The sequence below is a fragment of the Stomoxys calcitrans genome, chromosome 3, assembly GCF_963082655.1.
Source record: "Stomoxys calcitrans chromosome 3, idStoCalc2.1, whole genome shotgun sequence".
Classification (NCBI taxonomy): Eukaryota; Metazoa; Arthropoda; class Insecta; order Diptera; family Muscidae; genus Stomoxys; species Stomoxys calcitrans.
This window is the reverse complement of record NC_081554.1, coordinates 78237075-78260152: the sequence shown is the minus strand read 5'-3', so window position 1 is coordinate 78260152 and position 23078 is coordinate 78237075. Positions and strand designations below refer to the sequence as shown.

At 39.5% G+C, this 23078-nt stretch overlaps 1 long non-coding RNA gene across 1 annotated transcript in view; it reads left to right on the top strand.

The window, feature by feature from the left end:
• The first annotated feature begins 1212 nt into the window (after window positions 1-1212).
• The window catches only part of LOC131995917 (uncharacterized), a 142937-nt gene continuing 121071 nt past the window's right edge, over window positions 1213-23078 (top strand). Inside the window, exon 1 of the long non-coding RNA XR_009397688.1 lies at window positions 1213-1884. This is a non-coding gene — a long non-coding RNA (uncharacterized LOC131995917). The remainder of the gene's footprint in view (window positions 1885-23078) is intronic.

Below are 23078 nucleotides of genomic sequence, written 5' to 3'. Positions count from 1 at the left end.
CCATATAAACCGATCTCCCGATTTGATTTCTTAAGCCCCTGGACGAAGCAATTTTTGCCCAATTATTCTATAATTTTGCATGTGGTGTTCCATTATAACTTTCAACAACTGTGCCAGTCGGTCTTAAACCTGATGTAGCTCCCATATAAACCGATCGCCCGATTTGATTTCTTGAGCCCCTGGATGCCGCAATTTTGATCCAATTTGACTGAAATTTTGGGCATAGTGTTCTGCTATGACTTCCAACAAATGTGACAAGCTCCCATATAAACCGATCTCCCTATTTGACTTCTTGAGCCCCTGGATGCCGCAATTTTGATCCAATTTACTGAAATTTTGCATGTAGTGTTCCATTATGACTTCCAGCCACTGCGTTTAGTACGGTTTAAAATGATGTAAAGGGTGATTTTTTTGAGGTTAGGATTTTCATGCATTAGTATTTGACAGATCACGTGGGATTTCAGACATGGTGTCAAAGAGAAAGATGCTCAGTATGCTTTGACATTTCATCATGAATAGACTTACTAACGAGCAACGCTTGCAAATCATTGAATTTTATTACCAAAATCAGTGTTCGCATGCCATAACAAGCGCATGTGTTACCTAACTTCGCTGTAAGTTTTTTATACTTGGCGATAAAAAAATTACATTTTTATTTTGTACAGAATTGTTCATGCAACCAAAATATACAGCCAACACGGAGTTTCGATGCAATGCAAAATATGTTAACAAGATATTTCCTACTCTACCATTTATGCTAACAACATTTCTAGGTCACCTTTTGCTGTAGGCATTTACATAAACACCAACATGGCAGAAAAATGGTGTTGTGAAAACAAAAGAACTATACGAGTAATGTTATTAACCTCCCACAGGCACACACACACACACATACCGTTATGTGTGGAACTATAACAACATCCACACACATTGAGTTCAGTACACAAAATTCAACTGCCTACACTATGACAGGCAGACATGCTTGTTTGTGGTAACAGCTGTTTGGGATATGCTATAATTTCCCCTTTGTCACAGCATCCACAAATTTCACCACACTTGTTGTGGTGAGCTTGGCGAAGGGCAAGGTGAGTAGTCGACAACATCGACGATGGGGAGGACACTCATCTCGTTAGAAGTACGAAGTATCAAATGTTGTCTTTTGAAAATCTTAGTACTTAACGGTAACTCAAAGCGTCAACTACGCGGCGAACGGTTAACTCGCATGGATATACGGCCATCACCATGCTTGGGGTGGTGGGTGTTGTACATTATGTGACACACGTTTCAAACAAAAGGTGTAATTGAAAAATTAAATCACAGTGCAAAGTGCCCCAGAATTTCGAGTGAAAATTTAAACACATGAAAAAGAGAAATAAATAGTAACGACAATTAAATTTGAAATATTTTAGAATAATACAAAAAAGAGAGAAATCTATGCTGTCATATTGCAAATGATTATAATAATGTAACAACATCAAATTGATAATACTGCCTGTGGGTCCTTTTAGTAGCAAAAAAAAAAAAAAAAATTGTAAATATAAAATGTCTTTTTTACGAGACATCGGTTAATGTTGTGACACACAACGATAAACGTCAAATTGTCAAATTTATCCCATTTGAGTGCGGTTTCGCTATCACAGCTTCCGGTCAGTCGTTATTTTTCCCATCATTAATCATCTCTCCAAAAGTGTCCAAAGTCTAAAGTGTTTACTGCAAAGAGTGCTTGATAAAGTTATTGATTCGTAACCAAAAATCAAAAAAAAAAAGTCGTTGTTGCCACAATGCTCCTGCCCACAGCTGTCACCACCAATGGGTAGAACGGTAGAGCGAACACATTACCATCCTTTTGTTGGGTGGCTGCAAAGAAAAAGTTCATCAATAAAAGTAGGTGCCTGTGATGGTGTGTTGTTTGATTATTTATGTATGAGCTTTTTTGGTGTGTGAAAACTTTTATGGCGATTTCTTTTTCTTGTGCCGGTGAAGTGATATAAAAGTAAATCCAGGTGCTGCTCGTAAAATTTGCCCACTTTTTGTGAGACATAGTTACGCTTAAACATGAAATGCGCGCAGAAACATATGTGCTTTTGTGGTCGAATGAATTTTGCAATTTTTTCAACCAAATCTTCAAAGGAGGATTAATGGCTTTGTGAAGAAATGTATGGACATTTAGTGAGTCTTTTCTATGGGAAGAGAAAAAAATTTTAAGAAAAACAGATTCAATTTGGATAAGCACTATATTCGCGTTGTGTTTTTTTTGAAGACAAAAATGTTGTAAATAGATGAAAATTAAAGAAAAATATTTTGGCTAGCAATTTCCAAGCTGCCTATATATGAGAGTGGTAAAAAAATGCCAAACGATCGGCAGGCCCGAACTATGAATGAAAATTTGCTTAGCTTATGGCTTATTATACCCTCCACCATAGGATGGGGGTATACTAATTTCGTCATTCTGTTTGTAACTACTCGAAATATTCGTCTGAGACCCCATAAAGTATATATTCTTGATCGTCGTGACATTTTATGTCGATCTAGCCATGTCCGTCCGTCCGTCCATCCGTCCGTCCGTCTGTCTGTCGAAAGCACGCTAACTTTCGAAGGAGTAAAGCTAGCCGCTTGAAATTTTACACAAATGCTTCTTATTAGTGTAGGTCAGTTGGGATTGTAAATGGGCCATATCGGTACATGTTTTGGTATAGCTGCCATATAAACCGATCTTGGGTCTTGACTTCTTGAGGGCGCAATTCTCGTCCGATTTCATTGAAATTTAGCACGTTGTGTTTTGGTAGCACTTGCAACAAGTACGCTATGTATTGTTGAAATCGGTTCATGTTTTGATTAAGCTGCCATATAAACCGATCTTGGGTCTTGACTTCTTGAGCCTCTAGAGGGCGCAATTCTCATCCGATTTTATTGAAATTTTGCACATTGTGTTTTGGTAGCACTTCCAACAACTACGCTAAGTATGGTTCAAATCGGTCCATAACCTGATATAGCTGCCATATAAACCGATCTTGGGTCTTGACTTCTTGAGCCTATAGAGGGCGCAATTCTCATCCGATTTAACTGAAATGTTGCACGTAGTGTTCTGGTGGCACTTTCAACAACTACGCTAAGTATGGTTCAAATCGGTCCATGTTTTAATATAGCTGCCGTATAAACCGATCTTGGGTCTTGACTTCTTGAGCCTCTAGAGGGCGCAATTTCCGTCCGATTTAACTGAAATTTTGCACATAGTGGTTTGGTATCACTTCCAATAACTGTACTAAGTATACTTGAGCCAATAGAGCGGGCAATTCTTATCCGATTTGTCTGAAATTTTGCATGAGGTGTTTTGTTATGACTTCCAATAACTGTGCTAAGTATGGCATAAATCGGTGTGAAACCTGATATAGCTGCCATATAAACCGATCATGGGTCTTGACTTCTTGAGCCTCTAGAGGGCGCAATTCTCGTCGGATTTAACTGAAATTTTCCATGTTGTGTTTTGGTATTACTTTCAATAACTGTGCTAAGTATGTTTCAAATCAGTTCATAATCTGGTATAGCTGCAATATAAACCGATCTGGGATCTTGACTTCTTGAGCCAATAGAGAGGGCAATTCTCAACCGATTTGGTTGAAATTTAACATGAGGTGTTTTATTATTACTTCCAACCACCGTGCTAAATACGATTTAAATCGGTTCATAATCTGGTATAGCTGTCATATAAACCGATCTTGGATCTTGACTTCTTGAGCCTCTAGAGGGCGCAATTCTTATCCGATTTAACTGAAATTTTGCATGAGGTGTTTTGTTGTGACTTCCAATAACTGTGCTTAGTATGGCGTAAATCGGTATGGAACCTGATATAGCTGCCATATAAACCGATCCGGGATCTAGACTTCTTGAGACTCTAGAGGGCGCAATTTTCATCCGATTTGGCTGAATTTTTGTACAACTGCTTCTCCGATGACCTTCAACATACGTTTCTTACATGGTCTGAATCGATCAATAGCTTGATACAGCTCCCATATAAACCGGTCTCCCGATTTTGTTTCTTGAGCCCCTACAAGGCGCAATTCTTATCCGAATGAACTGAAATATTACACAATGACTTCTACAATGTTCAGCATTCATTTATGGTCCGAATCGGACTATAACTTGATATAGCTCCAATAGCATAACAGTTCTTATTCAATATTCTATATTTGTCTAAAAAGAGATACCGCGCATAGAACTCGACAAATGCGATCCATGGTGGAGGGTATATAAGATTCGACCGAACTTAGCACGCTCTTACTTGTTTCACGTCTACTAGTGGTTCAAGTATTAAAATTGGGTTTCGCTCATATGGGCGTTATATATTTTTAAAGACCTATTTTGAGTTGTGTTTGATTAAAGTGAATTTTTTTCAACAATTTTAAATTTCTGAGTTTTGTCTACATAAGGACCTATCGCAGCTGTCCTTTGTTTGGTTGTGGAAGGTCATAAGTGTAGTTTACATGGCCAAAACAGGTTTAATGGACGCATTTTCTATTTACATACCTTTTTGGTTGTTATTTGCTGAGGGTTTTGTGAAATACTGTCACATATAGAAGAAACAAGTAAAAGCGTGGTAAGTTCAGCCGGCCGAATCTGGGGAACCCACCACCATGGATTCTTCTAAAAATTAATTCACAATAAATTTAGTTGAAGGGCATAATTTTATTCTACATACCCATCTTCTGTCCAACCAGTACCAGTAACACTACATGCAAAATTTCAGCCAAATCGAACAAAAATTGCGGCTTGTATGGAACCAAGAAGTCTAATCGGGAGATCGGTTCATATGGGAGCTATATCTGGTTATAAATCGACCTTAATTGGTACATTTGTTAGAAGCCATAATGGAACATTAAATTCAAAATTTCAGCCAAATCGTACAAAAATTGTGGCTTCAGAGTCGATCAAGCTATGTCCGTCCGTCAGTCTGTCGAAATCCCGATAGCGGTCGAACGCGTAAAACTAGCCGCCTGATATGTTGCGCAGATACTTATTATTGCCATAGGTCTTTGGGGATTGCAAATAGGTCATATGGGGTCAAATTTGAATATAGATCCTATATAAACCGATCTCCCGATTTGATTTCTTGAGCTTGAAAGCCACAATTTTTTTGTCCGATTTGTCTTAAATTTTGCACATTGTGTTCTGTTAGTACCTCCAACAACTGTACCAAGTGCTGTCCAAATCGGTCTAAAACCTCAAATAGCTCCCATATAAACCGATCTCCCGATTTGATTTCTTGAGCCCTAGAAGCCACAGCTTTTGTCCGATTCGGTGAAATTTTCACATAGTGTTCTGTTATGACTTCCAAAAACAGTGCCAAATACTGTTCAAATCAGTCTATAACCAGATATAGCTCCCATAAAAACCTGTTTCACTATTTTACTTCTTGAGTCCTTACAAGCCGCAATTTTTGACCGATTTGAGTGATCAGCGTAAAAATCGACGATCTAATCATGTCCGTCCGTCTGATAGAGATATTGAGGTGAAACTTTGCACAGATTCTTTCTTTGTCTATAAGCAGATTAGGTTCGAAGATGGGCTATATCGGACAATATCTTGGTATAGGCTCCACATAGACCTATCCGCCGATTTAGGGTCTTTAGGCCCAAAATGCCAAATTTATTATCCGATTTTGCTGACATTTGGGATGGTGTGATGTGTTAGGCCCTTCGACATCTTTCGTCAATTTGACCCAGATCGGTGCATATTTGGATATAGCTGCCATATAGACCGATCTCTCGATTTAATTCTTTAGGTATATAAAGGGCGCATTTGTTATTCGATTTTGCTGCAATTTGGGACAGTGGGTTGAGTTAGCCCACTTGACATCCTTCGTCAATTTGAGCCAGATCGGTGCAGATTTGCATATAGCTGCCATATACACCGATGCTCCGATTTAGGGTCTTAGGCCCATAAAAACCACGTGTATTATCCGATTTTGCTGAAATTTGGGACAGTGAGTTGTGTTAAGCCTTTTGACATCCTCCGTCAATTTAGCCCAGATCAGTCCACATTTGAATATAGCTGCCATATAGACCGATCTCTCCATTTAAGGCTTTAGGCCCATAAAAGCCGCATTTATTGTCCGATGTCGCCGAAATTTGTGAAGGTGTGTTGTGTTAGGCCATTCAATATCCTTCTTCAGTTTGGCCCAGATCGGTTCAGATTTTGATATAGCTGCCATATAGACCGATCTCTATATTTAAGGCTTTAGGTCTCTAAAAGGCGTGTTTATTGTGCGATGTCGACGAAATTTGGAACAATGAGTTATGCTAAGCACCTCGACATACTTTTGGAATATGGCACAGATCGTTTCAGATTTGGATATAGCTGCCATATTGACCGATCTCTCGATTTAAGGCTTTAGGCCCATAAAAGGCTCATTTATTGTCCGATGTTGCCGAAATTTGGGACAGTGACTTACGTTGGGCCCTTCGACATTCTTCTTAAATTTGGCTCAGATCGGTCCATATTTGGATATAGCTGCTATATAGACCGATCGCTCGATTTAAGGCTTTAGGCCAATAAAAGGCGCATTTATTGTCCGATTTCGCCGAATTTTGGGACAGTGAGTTTTGTTGGGCCCTTCGACATTCTTCTTCAATTTGGATCAGATCGGTCCAGATTTGTGTATAGCTGCCATATAGACCCATATCGCGATTTGAAGTTTTGGTCCCATAAAAGGCGCATTTTTGGTCCGATTTCGGCGAAATTTTGGGACAGTGAGTTGTGTTAGGCTTTTCGACAACAGTTTCATATATGGGTTGCCCAAAAAGTAATTGCGGATTTTTTAAAAGAAAGTAAATGCATTTTTTTATAAAACTTATAATGAACTTTAATCAAATATATAATTGCCATTTTGTTCGATAACCTTTTGCCATCTTCCTGGCAAATTTAGTATTCCATGCTCATAGAATTTCTGGCCTTTATCTGCAAAAAACTGTATACTGTATTCAATATGTCCAATTGTTGACAGTAAACATCCGAATTAATCGTTTGGTTCCTTGGAAGCTCTTAAAAAGACCAATATTTTGTTATACACTATGGAACAATGACTTGTACTTATTAGTATTTGGTCCAAATCGGAACATATTTCGATAAAGCTGCTATGGGGCATTTTCCACCAGATTTTGACGAAAGGTGGTTTACATATATACCCGTGGTGGCGGGTATCCAAAGTTCGGCTCGGCCGAACTTGACACCTTTTTTACTTGTTTTATTCTCTCGAATGGTTCCTAATGGAATTGATATTATGAATTTCTGTTTCACATAATCCACAAAAATTCATTTTCATTGCCGTTTGGTTTCTTGTGTCCAATTTAAATGAAATTTCGTTAAAGTTCTATATTGGTATTGAAGTCTACAGATTAAACAATAAGCTGTCGTTGAATGTATTGATTCCCATATGCTCTCGTTCAAATAAATTGTATCAAAATTACCCCAAGTACTCTTAGCGTTAACTGAGTAGATTTTCAATGCAATGCCACAAGTTAACGTTGTTTGTTTTTAGTGAAGCGTTATAAAACACAAAAACCCCTGTTACTTATTAAAATAATATTTTGATTTTTTTTACCCTTTTTATTATATTTGTGCTCGTTAAGGGTAAACCGTATTTAATTTAAAGCACAGTTTTTTTTTGGCTTGTAATAAAGAACACTCTAAATTTGAATAAAATATATAATTCTTATGAATATATTATTATTATGTTTTTTTTTTTTTCATAGAAACTTCATCACCATATGGAAATGATTGCCATTTAATTCACAGAAGATTGGGTAACAAAAAAAAGAAAATTCATGCTTCATGCGAAAACAACAAAAAAGTGTTTCTTTCACTTCATGGCCCCCACAATCAAAAATGAAAAGTGTTAGGGCGAAAAGTGAAAAAAAAGAAACGAAATGTGTGTGCAATCAAAAGCGTAGTGAAAAAGAACAAAGGACCACCTAGCAACAATTATGTGTGCCAGAAAACAATACCAACAAAAAATTGTAAAATGTGCATATTTGCACAAAACCAATCAAACAATAGGAAAAACTGAATCGAATAATAATCTCATCTAAAATTCCGTTGACTGCAGAATTTTAATGAACGCCTTTTTAAGCAATTTTTCAAAGGATTCAGGAGCTTGTTTTTTACTGGCATAAATACACAAAAAACAATGGCTAGGATTTACTTTAGTCTAGTTTTTAAAGAACAATGTTGCTATGTATACGACTAATTTCCATAGAATATAGCCAAAAATTTTGTGATTTATGATGAAAAGTGGGTAAGAAAATGAATTTTATTTGGAAAGTGTAAGCGAAATCGGAAATTTTCACATATACATCATATTAGTGTAGTTCGGTTGGAATTGTGCATGGGCCATATCGGTCCATGTTTTGAGATAGCTGCCATATAAACCAATCTCCCGATTTTACTTCTTGGACCTCTAGAGTGCGTAATTTGTATCGGATTTTGTTGCAATTGTGAACAGTCACTGCATCTATGACTTCTAACAAACGAGCCAAATATGATCTGAATCGATCCAAAACTTGATATAGCTCCCATATAAACCCATCACCCGATTTGATTTTTGAGCCTCTAGAGGGCGTTATTCTTATCCGATTTAGCTGAAATTTTGCACAGTGACTTCTCTATGTCTTCTAATATACGTGCGAAATATGGTCTGAATCGGTTCATAACCTGATATGGCACTCATGCAAACCGATCTCCTTATTATATTTCTTAAGTCCCTCTAGGACGCAATCCTTTTCCGATTTGTTTGAAATTTTGCACAAGGGGATCAAGTAGTGTCCAATCCAAGTATGACCAGAACGGTTTATAACCTGATATAGCTGCAATAGCTTAGCAATTCTTATCCATTATCCTTTGCATGCCTATAAAGAGAACTTGACTAATGCGATCCATGATGGAGGGTATATAAGATTCGGCCTGGCCGAAATTAGTTGGAATACAAGTAAAAACGTGCTAAGTTTGGCCGGGCCGAATCTTGGGAACCCACCATCATAGATTAAGCTAAAATATGGGAAACCATCTGGTTATAGACCGAATTGGACAGTACTTGGTGCAGTTGTTGAGCAAAATTTCAGCTAAATTGAATAAAACTGGCGGCTTGTAAGCGCTCAAGAAGTCAGATTGAGAAGTCGGTTTATATGGGAGCTATATCGTGTTCTTGACCGATTTGGACCGTACGTTCATGAAAAATTTCAACCAAATCGGACAAAAATTGCGGATTGTAAGGGCTCATGAAGTCAAATCGGGTTAAGGGTTTATATTGGATCTATTTCAGGTACTTGACCGATTTAGACCGTTCTCGGTATAGTTGTTGAAAGTCATAATAGAACACTATGTGCAAAATTTCAGCCAAATCGGACAAAAACTACGGCTTCCAGGGACTCAAGAAGTCAAAGCGGAAGATCGGTTAATATGGGAGCTATATCTAAATCTGAACCGATATAGCCCATTTGCAATCTCCATCGACCTACATCAATATTAAGTATCTGTGAGAAATTTTAAACTGCTGGCTATCGTGATTTCTATATATTTTACTAGCTGACGGAGTGGGCCCCGCTGCGCCTTCTTTTACTTTATATTGAATAAAATTTTCCTTGGAATATTTTTTTTTCGACAATGAAACAGTTTTAGTGTTTGCGGAAGGGGTGATGCGCTAAATACATGGTCCTACATTTGGATATCAAATTCGTATTCTACTCCCAAATACCTTTATTTGAGCCCCATATTGCAATGGTCACTAAAAAATTGTTGTTTGTGGGGTGCTTTTGGGAAGGGATAGACCCCCAGGTAATTGGTCCCGAAAATGGGTATCGATTTCGTGCTCTACTTCCCAATACTTTTCATTTGAGCCCCACAATGACCTGGTCGGTAAATATGTCCTATTTAGGTGTGTTTGGGGAGTGGGGTTGTCCCCCAAACACTAATCCCTGAAAATAAATCAGCATCGTGCTCTACTCTCAAATATCATTTATTTGAATCCCATATTGCCATTGGCCTCAAAATTGGATATCAAATTCGTTTTCTTATCTCAAATACCATTCACTTAAACCCCTTATTGAAAAAGCCAGCAAATATGTGCGGTTTGGGGTATGGGCCCTAAAAACTATAAATATTTAGTTCCACTCTCTTTAAGACCCAAATTGTCTTGGTGGGGAAATACGTCCTACTTGGGGGTTGTTGTGGTGGTGGGACGTCCCCTAGACAGTTTGTTCTGAATGTTGATGTCAGATTCAAGGTCTACTCCTAAATACCCTTCCTTTGAGCTCCATTTTTCCATAGTCGGCCAACATGACCGTCTTGAAGAGTGTTTTGGGGGATGGGCAGCCACTTAATGAGTTGGCCTTGAAAATATATGTCGAATTCATGTTCCACTCTACAAACCCTCTTATTTGAGCTCATATTGCAATAGTCAGCATATACTTACTATTTGGGTGGTGTTGTGGGGGTGGGAAGAGGTGGGAAGGGGTGGGGTTGCCCCATAGACACTTTTCCCGAATATTGATATCAAATTCGTGCTTTACTCCTAAAGACCTTTCATTTGAGTCCCATATTGCTATGGTCGTAAATTTGTCCCCTTTGGGGGAAGTTTTTGGGGAGAGGCTCCCCCCAAACACTTGGTCCCATATTTGGATACCAGATTCAAATTCTATACTCAAATACCTTTTATTTAACCCCCTATTTCCATGGTCAGTAAATAAGTCCTGTTTGGAGGGTGTTTTGGAAAAGGGGTGGACCCCCGGAAACGTGGTCCCACATTTGGATATCAGATTCGTATTTTACTCGCAAATACCTTTCATTTGAGTCCCATATTGCCATGGTCGGTAAATATGTCCGATTTAGGGGTGTTTTGGGGCTTGGGGTGGTCGCCCTAACACTTGGTCCGGCAAATGGATATCAGATACGTTTTTTAGTCTTAAATACCTTTCATTTGAGTCCAATATTGTCGTGATTGGTGTATATATATATGGAAGGTTTTGGGGTGGGGCGCTCCCGCTAGGTACACCATCCGAAATTTGAATACCAAGTTTTTGTTTGTAGGTTTCTATAAGAGAGCACACAAAATTTAGCCTAAATCGCACCACCCATCTCCGAGATGTGGCGTTTCTGAAAATTAGGGTAAGGGGGAGGGTCCGCCTCCCCCTTCAGGTATCAAAAAATGTAGTACCCTATTTTCACCACGGGATCGTTATGCACTATTGGTGAAAATTTCAAGAAAATCGGTTATGCCGTTTTTGAGTCTATACGGAACAGTCAAACAAATAAACCAACAAATATAAATTGATCTGAAACTTTGAACAGATTCATTGTTTTTTCCATAGGTAGGGTAAGTTCTATGATGGGCTATATCATACTTTATCTTGATATAACCCCCATATAGACCGATCCGGCGGTTTAAGGACTTAGGCTCATTATGGCCACATTTATTATCTCATTTCGCTGAAATTGGGGTCAGTGAGTTGTGTTAGGGCTCTCGACATCTTTGTTTAATACGTTGTAGATAGGTTCAGATTTAGATTTAGCTGTCATATAGACCGATCTCTCGATTTAACGTCTTGACTTCTCGGCATCCTCGATATCCCTTTTCGGCATCCCTGTTCAATACGGACCAGAGCAGTTCAGGTTTGGATATAGCTACCATCTTTCGATTTAAGGTTTTAGGGCAATTAAAGCTACATTTATTAGCCAATTTCGCTGAATTTAGGCACAATGAGTTGCGTTAGGCCTCTCGACATTCGTCCCGAGTATGGTTATGATCGGTATATATATAACTGCCATATAGACTGAAATACCAATTTAAGTATTGGGCCCATAAAGGCACATATATATTGGAATAGGGAGTTGTATTCTTGACTTCCAAGTTCCATACGATCCAGATCGGTCTAAATTTCGATGTAGTTGTCATATATACCGATCTCCCAATTTATGGATTTAGGCCCACAAAAGGCGAATTTATTAACCAATTTCGCTGAAATTTATCACAATGAGTTCTGTTAGGCCCATCGACATTCGCACCGAGTATGGTCCAAATCGGGCTTTATTTGCCCGATTTATAGCTGCCATATTAACTGATCTCAGGATTTAAATTCTTGATCGGTCCAAATATATTTGCATTTTGGAACTGTGAGCCCTATTGAGCTCTTCGACAGTTAAGAAGTCATCACCCTAATGCATACACTAGGATGATGTATTTTTGAGTTGTTTTTTTCTCAAATATCATTTCCTGTTGCCCGAATGAATGAACTTTTACTATTTAAACATTAAAATAACGCTTACTACTACTAAATTTCCCATGAACATTCCATTAAGTAACAGGGGATACTTCTCTCATATCAATGAGTGCAGTCCGATTTAAGTTTTAAACTCAATGTTATGAGGCCTCACTTTTATGCCGGATATCTCACAAATGTAACCAGCATTAGTAAGAGGATAACCACAGCTGAAAAATTTGTCTTATATTCACAAAGGGATTTGAACCCAGGCGTTCGGTGTCAAAGGCGGAAATGCAAACCTCTGCGTCACGGTGGCCACAAGTAAAAGCGTGCCAAGTTCGACAGAGCTGAATCTTTGGTACACACCACAATGGATTCCGCTAAAAATTTATCTTTACTAACTGAGTTTGTAATTGAATTATTTTGCTCTCAGGGAGTCATATCGAGATATCGGTACTTAGGGGCCTATATCACCATATTGACCGATTCATATAAAACTTGGCATGAATGTTGTAAGTCATAAGATAGGGGTTTGGGCCAAATTTTAGCCATATCAGGTGACAATTTAGGCTTCTAAGTGCTGCAGAAGTCAAGTACAGGGATCGGTTTATATGTCGGTCTGTTTATAGACCGATTAGGATCATGCGTGGCATGGATATTGGAAGTCATAACACAAGTCTTTGTTCCAAATTTCAGCCAATTGGGAAGAAATTGAGGCTTCTAAGGGCTGCAGAAGTCAAATACGGGGATCGGTTTATATGGGGGCTATATCTGTTTATAGACCGACATCGGATTATACTTGGCACGGATCTTCGAAGCCACTACACAAGTCTTTGTTTCAACTTTCAGCCAAATGGGAAAAAATTGAGGCTTCTAAGGGCTCACGAAGTCAAATCGGTTTACATTGAGCTATATCTGCTTATAGACCGATTCGGCACATACTTGGCATGGATGTTGGAAGCAATAACACAAGTCTTTGTTCCAAATTTCAGTCAAACTGGATAAAATTTTAAGCTTCTAAAGGCTCAGGTAGTCAAATACGAGGATCGGTTTATATGGGGGCTACATCTGTTTATAGACCGATTCGGCACATACTTGGCATGGATGTTGGAAGCAATAACACAAGTCTTTGTTCCAAATTTTAGTCAAACTGGATAAAAATTGAAGCTTCTAAAGGCTCAGGTAGCCAAATACGAGGATCGGTTTATATGGGGGCTACATCTGTTTATAGATAGATTCGGATCATACTTTGCATGGACGTTGGAAGCAATAACACAAGTCTTTGTTCCAAATTTTAGCCAAATTGGATACAAATTTAAGCTTCTAAAGACTCAGGTAGTCAAATCCGGGGATCGGTTTATATCGGTTTATAAAGCGATTCTATATCGGTTTATAAAGCGATTCGAATCATACTTTACATGGATGTTGGAAGTCATAACACAGGTTTATGATCCAAATTTCAGCCAAATCGGATGAGAATTAAGGTTTTTAAAGGCTCAAGAAGTCCAATCAGGGATCGGCTTATATGGGGGCTACATCCAAATCTAAACCGATATGGCCCATTAGGAAGTCACAATGATCTACGTCAATAGGAAGTATCTGTGCAAAATTTTAAGCGGCTAGCTTTACGGATTCGACCGCTATCGTAATTTCGACAGTTGGGCGGACGGACGGACTTGGCTAGATAGACTTGATGTCGAAACGATCCAGAATATAAAAGCTGATTTCTTAAGAGCTATAGGGAAGTTTTTGAAAGAAAAAGCACAGATAATTTAGAAAAATGTATGAACTCTTTATTTGAATCGATAGTACGGTCCACATAGTTTAGTCGCCTTAGATCAATTTTGGCATACTCTTTTCAACATTTCGGCCGGTATCTCACGAATAAATGCTTCAATGCTGTCTACCGATGCGTCAATTGAAGCGGGCTTGTCTGTATAGACATGGGCTTTAACATAGCCCCGCAGAAATTAGTCTCAAGGCATTAAATCGCACAATCTAGGCGGCCAATTGATCAGTCCCGAAGGTGAAATAAAATATTCACTGAACTCGGCTCTCAATAAGTCCATTGTTACGCGTGCTGTCTGGCATGTGGCACCGTCTTGTTGAAACCACATTTCATGGAAGTCAAGCTCTTGCATTTCGGGCAAAAAAGGTGGATTTCATCTCACGGTAGCGTTCACCGTTCACAGTTACCTTACTACTCGCATCATATTCGAAGAAGTACGGTCCAATGATGCCACTAGCCCATAAACCGAACCAAACTGTGACTTTTATACCCTCCCACCATAGGTTGGGGTATACTAATTTCGTCATTCTGTTTGTAACTCCTCGAAATATTCTTCTAAGACTCCATAAAGTATATACAATATATTCTTGATCGTCATGTCATTTTAAGTCGATCTTGCCATGTCCGTCCGTTTGTCCGTCCATCTGTCTGTCGAAAGCACGCAAACTTTCGAAGGAGTAAAGCTAGCCGCTTGAAATTTTGCACAAATACTTTTTATTAGTGTAGGTCGGTTGGGATTGTAAATGGGCCATATCGGTTCATATTTTGATATAGCTGCCATATAAACCGATCTTGGATCTTGACTTCTTGAGCCTCTAGAGGGCGCAATTCTCTTCCGATTTGACTGAAATTTTGCACGTGGTGTTTAGGTATCACTTCCAACAACTGTGCTAGGTATGATTTAAATCGGTTAATAATCTGATATAGCAGTCATATAAACCGATTTTGGATCTTGACTTCTTGAGCCAATAGAGCGCGCAATTCTCATCCGATTTGACTGAAATTTTGCATGAAGTGTTTTGTTGTTACTTCCAATAACTGTGCTAATGGCGTAAATCGGTGCATAACCTGATATAGCTGCCATATAAACCCATCTGTGGACTCGACTTCTTGAGCTTCTAGAGGGCGCAATTCCAATCCGATTTGGCTGAAATTTTGCATCACGTGTTTTATTACGATTTTCAACATCTGTGCCAAATAAGGTTCAAATCGGTTAATAACCTGATATAGCTGCCATATAAACCGATCTTGGGTCTTGACTTCTTGAGCCTCTAGAGGGCGCAATTATTATCCGATTTTCCTGAAATTTTGTACGACGGATCCTCTCATGACCATCAACTTACTTGTTTACAGACATACGTGTCTGAATCGGTATATAGCCTGTTACAGCTCCCATATAAATCGAAATCTCTATTTTAATTGTTGAGCCCCCAAAAGGGCGCAATTCTTTTTCGAATTGGCTGACATTTTATACAGGTCTCCAACATATAATTTAATTGTGGTCCGAACTGGACCATATCTTGATATTGCTCTAATAGCAAAGCAAATCTTTTCGTATATCCTTTATTAGCCTAAGAAGAGATGCCGTGAAAAAAGTCGACAAATGCGATCCATGGTGGAGGGTATATAAGATTCGGCCCGGCCGAAATTAGAACGCTCATACTTGTTATTTTTGTTTAAGTTTCCTCTCTCTCTCCTTCCCTTGTCGTAATGCTATTTACTGCCCAAGCATTGACAAATGCGCGGATATCATTTAATCGTTTTAAGAAAATGCCAGAGCTATTTCTGATTTGAACTTTGAATGGAAGATCACAATAAATACAATTGAATTAAAATGAAACATTCAAATGTGTGGTACCTTTTTACTTAAAAATAAGATTTTCATTACAACCCACTTCAAGACTTGATTTACTGGGAAACGTCTGTATACAAATTGGTTGCAATTTCTTATGCAAAGAATATTCATGTCATTGACTATGCCCAAAACATACTTTCCAGATTTGGCAATAGATAGCGATACACGTATTAAAATTGTAAGAATTGTTGAAATAGCTAGCAGATCAATCATCATTCTGGAATAACCCATAACCTAAGAGTCAACAAATGTATGGAATATTTTTCAATTGAAAAAGCAAAAAAAAAAGAAAAAATTCAAAACATAAATTCATGTTACATATACTCGTGCAACGCATACGAGTGTGTGTGTGTGTGTGCTCACAATCACTATGGCACAAACCAATATACAGAATTCTGATTCATTCCTAAAATGAAAACATAACAAATGAAATAAAATTTCATGCAGATTTGCATTTACATTTTTATGGAAAATGGCATGAAAGAAAAAAAAAAAACGAACGCATAAAGTGAGTTGTATAAAGCTAGTGTAAGGAAGAAGTCAATATTGAATTGCATTGTAAATTTATATAACACGAATTTTGTTGATTTGCTCAGCATAACTTTAGCAAAAAAAAAAAAACAAAAACAAGTAAAAGCGTGCTAAGTTCGGCTGGGTCGAATCTTATATACCCTCCACCACGGATCGCATTTGTTCGAATTGTTTTCACGGCATCTCTTCTTAGGCAAAAAAATGATAAAAGAAAAGATTTGCTCTGCTATTAGAGCAATATCAAGATAGGGTCCATTTCGAACCACAATTAAATTATATGTTGGAAACCTGTGTAAAATATCAGCTAATTCGAGTAAGAATTGCGCTCTTTGGGGACTCAATAAGTAAAATAGAGAGATCGATTTCTATGGGAGCTGTATCAGGCTGTAGACCGATTCAGTCCATAATAAACACGTATGTTGATGGTCATGAGAGGATCCGTCGTACATAATTTCAGGCAAATCGAATAATAATTGCGACCTCTAGAGGCTCAAAAAGTCAAGATCCCAGATCGGTTTATATGGCAGCTATATCAGGTTATGAACCGATTTGAACCTTATTTGACACAGTTGTTGAAAGTAAGAATAAAATACCTCATGCAAAATCGGATAGGAATTGCACCCTCTAGAAGCTCAAGAAGTCAAGTCCCCAAATCGGTTTATATGCCAGCTATATCAGGTTATGGACCGATTAGAACCATACTTGACACAGTTGTTGGATATCGTAGCAAAATTTCATTCCTATCGGATAAGAATTGCACTCTCTAGAGGCTCACGAAGTCAGGACCCACGATCTGTTTATAGGGCAGCTATATTAGGTTATGGAGCGATTTGAATCATACTCGACACAGTTGTTGGATATCATAACAAAACTAGTCGTGCAAAATTTTTTTCTAATCGGATAAGAATTGCGCCCTCAAGAGGCTCTAGAGGCTCAAGAAGTCAAGACCCAAAATCGGTTTATATGGTGTATATCAGATTATGAACCGATTTGAACCTTATTTGGTACAGTTGTTGAAAGTCATAGTAATATACGTCGTGCTAAATTTTAGCCAAATCGGATAGAAATTGCGCCCTCTAGAAGCTCAAGAAGTCGAGTCCCCAGATCGGTTTATATGACAGCTATATCAGATTATGGACCGATTTGAACCATACTTGACACAGTTGTTGGATATCATAGCAAAATTCACGTGGTGAAAAACTTCATTCCATTCGGATAAGAATTGCGCACTGTAGAGGCTCAAGAAGTCAAGACCCATGATCGGTTTATATGACAGCTATATTAGGTCACTGACCGATTTTAACCTAATTTTGCACAGTTGTATGATATCATTACAAAACACGTCGTGCAAAATTTCATTCTAATCGGATAAGAGTTGCGCCCTCTAGAGGCTCAAGAAGTCAAGACCCAAGATCGGTATATATGGCAGCTAATCAGATTATGAACCTTATTTGAAACAGTTATTGAAAGTAAGAATAAAATGCGTCATGCAAAATTTCAGCCAAATCGGATAGGAATTGCACCCCCTAGAAGCTCAAGAAGTCAAGTTCCCCGATCTGTTTATAAGGCAGCTACATCAGGTTATGGACCGATTTGAACCATTCTAGGCACAGTAGTTGGATATCATAGCAAAACACGTCGTGCAATATTTCAATCTATTCGGATAAGAATTGTGCTCTCTAGAGGCTCAAGAAGTCAAGACCCATGATCGGTTTATAGGGCAGCTATATCAAAACATGGACCTATATGGCCCATGTACAATCCCAACCGACCAACACTAATAAGAAGAATTGGTGTAAAATTTTAAGCGGCTAGCTGTACTCCTTTGAAAGTCAGCGTGCTTTCGACAGACAGACGGACGGACGGACAGACAGATGGACGAACAGACGGACATGGCTAGATCGACATACGACATACGACGACGATCAAGAATATATATACTTTATGGGGTCTCAGACGAATATTTCGAGTAGTTACAAAGATAATGACGAAATTAGTATACCCCCTTGGTATGGTGGGAGGGTATAAAAAAATAGAAACTAATGTAACGTGGAGTGATAAGTGCGGTTGTAGTGCTAAAACTTAAAAACATTTTATGCAGAGCCCAATGGCTTAATATGCTAATTTTTTTTTTATATTAACTGACTTAAAGGGAAATCCGCTTAGATTTACAATTAACTGTAAAGTAAAATGTATAATAAAAGCCAATGGATGGCATCGGATTTGAAAGTGTTTAAAATACAGAAGAATTAGCAAAATTTTGTACTTTTATAACGTGTATGGATGATATTTGATTCAGCCTGTAACGACAAGTTTTGAATGGTTTTTTTACTGGCATTCAGCTCGCGGAGGTAGAGTTGGTTACGGATTTTCATTAGAAACCGACAACGAACATGTTACTCTGCTTCCGTCTGGCTGTTGAAAGCACGCTGACTTTCAACGAAGTGCTGGGCTTTACACCTTTGAAAGTTAGCACACAGCAGACTGACGGATAGTAACATAAAATTTTGGACAAATACTTTTTGTTAAAGTAGGTCGGTTGGGAAGCGGAAGTTTATTGGGATGTGTATTACACACGGCTCAGGGAATGCAATAAGATTACCAGAGCGGCAAAACGTGCAAAGCTTCCAGGAAGCTTTTCTTCGAACAGGTCGATTGCGTTAAGGACGCCGCCAAGATAAAAAAGTTTATCTCAAAAACCCATGTCCAAACTGAAACTTTAGTAGACGTCATGGGAGTGAGAGCAGAGACAACGGAGGACATGTTGAGGCTTTTGATGAAAACCCATTTTCCACAGGATAGGAAGGGTCTCACGGAGACACCGGAATCTTGGAATAATGACGTTGATCGAAGGTTTATAATAACGGAGTTTATGGTGAGGGAATCCTTGAGGAGCTTCAAATCATTTAAGTCACCCAAACCTGATAGAATATTTCCGGCATTACTGCAGAAAGAGGCGGACTATCTGGCGCCTCATCTGGCCAAAATTTTCACAATGTCCCTAGGACTTACTCCGAAAGCCTGGCAGGAGGCAAGGGTGGTCTTTATACCCAAGCCCGGCAAGGCGAGTTATGCGACACCAAATGCCTACAGACCCATAAGCCTTACGTCCTTTCTACTCAAAACCATGGGACGTATTGTGGACACCATGATAAAGAGTAGGACATCCAGCGAACTGCTCAAATATAACATGCCTATGTCAAGGGAAGGTCGGTGGAGACTGTCCTGCACGTGGTTGTGCGTAAAATAGAAGAATCCTTCGATGCCAAAACGTATACCCTTGCGGTATGCATTGACATCGAGGGGGCTTATAACAATGTGCGGACCGACACAATGATCCAATCCTTAGAACAGTCCCGGGGGGACCCGGTCCTTAGAGACTGAATAAACCAGGAACAGGTGGATAAATTGTGTGTTCAATGGCATAAATATAAGGGAGAAAGTAGCACAGGGCACGCCACAGGGGGGCATTTTATCGCCACTCCTATGGGTGACCACCATAAATGACCTATTTCGGATGCTGACTGAGGAGGGATTTGAATCCGTCTGCTACGCAGACGATGTTATAATACTTTTAACAGGTAAGGATCTGAACGAGCTATGCTGAAGGGCCGAAAGGGTCTTGCATATGACATATGACTGGGCTAGACTCAGAGCTCTCAATGTTAACACAGAGAAGACTGAAATATACCTGTTCACGAGGAAGGTGGTCCAATTTAACGCACCACGTTTCCTATATAAGACGAGTCAAATACTTACGTGTGATCTTGGACAGGAAACTGAATTGGAAGTGTCACATTCAGGAGCGTACTGAGAAGGCTCACAGATGTTGGGCACTATGTAGACGGGCCGTAGGCTCGAAATGGGGCCTGAACCCTAGGATAGTCCACTAACTCCAAAGGTGTGTGATAAGATCAATACTCACTTACGCCTCATTAGTTTGGTGGACTGCTATGGAGAAAAAGTGCAACATAAGGACCATACAACAGGTTCAGAGAACAAGTTGTCCTAGCATAGGCGGAGCGATGAGGACCACGCCCACAAGGGCACTGGAGTACGACGCACCATTCTAGATATCCAACCCATTGACATACAGATTAAGGGTGAGGCAGCCACCACGGCTATGAGAGAATGGATTGGGGATGGGAGCAGCTCATACCATCGCGGTATAATCGAGGCGACGATAGGAAGCCTGGAAGGAAGTGGAGAGGTTTCCAATCGGATACCTGCGATGAACCTTGAAGTTGAGTGCGACGCACTTCTGCCATCAGCACAGTATTGGATTGACGGAACCCTAGTATTGCCATCTGGAAGATCATGTTACACGGATGGATCAAAGCTAGAGTAAAGAGTGGGCCCAGGGACTGACGTCTGTTTTAGACTGCCTGACCATAATACGGTCCTGCAGGCGGAGATCCTGGCGATCACGGAATGAGTGATGTGGTGTGGTGCTAACGCGAGGACGTCGAGTTTGAACATCTTTACCGATAGTAAAATTGCCATAAAGGCAATAACAACCAGGACGGTAAGGTCACGAACGGTCTTGCAGTGTAAAAAGGCGAGTAACGCCTTCTCTGAGGATGGGAAAATCCGCATAACGAACATTCCACTAAGGAACAGGGGCCTCCTTTTTATAGCCGAGTCCGAACGGCGTGCCGTAGTGCGACACCTCTTTGGAGAGCAGTTTTACATGGCATAGTACCTCACAAATGTTGCCATCATAAGGAGGGGAAAACCACAGCAGAAAACTTTTTTCTGATGGTCTCGCTAGGAATCGAACCCAGGCGTTCAGCGTCAGAGGTGGACAAGCTAACCTCTGCGCTACGGTGGCCTCCATAACGGAGTTAGGAGAAATGAAAGGGCAGACGATTTGGCGGTGAAGACCAGAGGACTGCCGTCAATAAACTTAACACGAAGCCTTTCGGTTCAACGCAGTCCGAGTTAAGGGAGTGGGCGACGAATGCGCATGCGACATTGTGAAACAGCGAAACTGTCGGTAGGACGGCGAAAATCCTATGGGGGGGATCCAGATCGTGAGAAGACGAGGTTATTACTGAATGGAAGCAAGAAGGTGGTCAGTATAGCTATTGGTATCATAACGGGACACATAGGACTAGGAGCTCACTTATGTATAATCGGTGCGTCAAGTGATAGCATGTGTAGGGCATGCGGGGAAGATGATGAGATGTTGGAGCATTTCCATTGTCATTGCCCGGCTTTCGCATCCAACAGATACCGGTACTTAGGAGGAGACACAATATCAGACATGAACCAACCTAGGGGAGTGGTAGTGGAAACAATTAAGGATTTTGTAAGTAGCACGGAATTCCTAACTAAAGCTAATGTCCTTAGAAATAGAGATATTGAGCTGAAACTATGCACAGATTCTTTTTTTGTTCATAATCAGTTTAAGTTCGAAGATGGGCTATATCGGACTATATCTTGATATAGCCCCCATATAGACCGTTCCGCTGGTTTAGGGTCTTAGGCCTATAAAAGCCACATTTATTATCCAATTTTGCAGAAATTTGGGACAGTGAGTTGTGTTAGACCCTTCGACATCCTTCGTCAATTTCCTGATTTAAGGTCTTTTGGTTATAGGAGGCACATTTTGCTGAAGTCACTGACTTTTAAGGACAATAAGTTTTAACAGACTTATTTCGATCGTTCGCTCTTCCGATTAATGGTGGCATTTGTTACCTGATTTTGTTGAAATCTATGTAAGACATATTTGCCGCCGATTTTTCATATAGTCGGCGTTGACAAATTTTTCCAACGGCTTGTGACTCTGTAATTGCATTCTTTCTTCTGTCAGTTATCAGCTGTTACTTTTAGCTTGCTTTAGAAAAAAGTGCGCGAAATTTTGTTTACATTTGTTTGTTGGGCGTCAATTTTAAAATGGAGCCCACATATTTTACTTTATTATTTCCGTGTGTATGGTGATAAAGCCTTAAAAGGAAGACAGTGTCAAAATTGGTTTCGCAAATTCCGTTCTGGAGATTTTTCACTTAAAGATGAGCCACGTTCAGGTCGGCCAAATGAAGTTGATGATGACCAAATCAAAGCATTAATCGAATTGGATCGTCATGTAACTGAAGTTAAATATACCAAAATCAACCGTTCATGATCACATAAAAAGTCTTGGACTGGTGAAAAACCTTGATATTTGGGTACCACATGTATTGAAAGAAATTCATTTATCAAACCGAATCAACGCTTGTAATATGCACCTCAAACGCAATGAAATCGATCCGTTTTTAAAACGAATCATAACTGGAGATGAAAAATGGATTGTTTACAACAACGTTAGTCGAAAACGACCATGGTCCAAGCATGGTGAACCAGCTCAAACCACTTCAAAGGCTGATACCCAGCAAAAGAAGGTTATGCTGTCTGTTTGGTGGGATTGGAAGGGTGTGGTATATTTTGAGCTGCTTCCAAGGAACCAAACGATTTATTCGGATGTTTACTGTCAACAATTGGACAAATTGAATACAGCCATCAAGGAGAAGCGACCAGAATTGGTCAATCGTAAAGGTGTCATATTCCACCAGGACAACGGTAGACCGCACAAATCTTTGGTCACTCGCCAAAAACTGAGTGAGCTTGGCTGGGAACTTTTGAAGCATCCACCATATAGCCCTTACCTTGCACC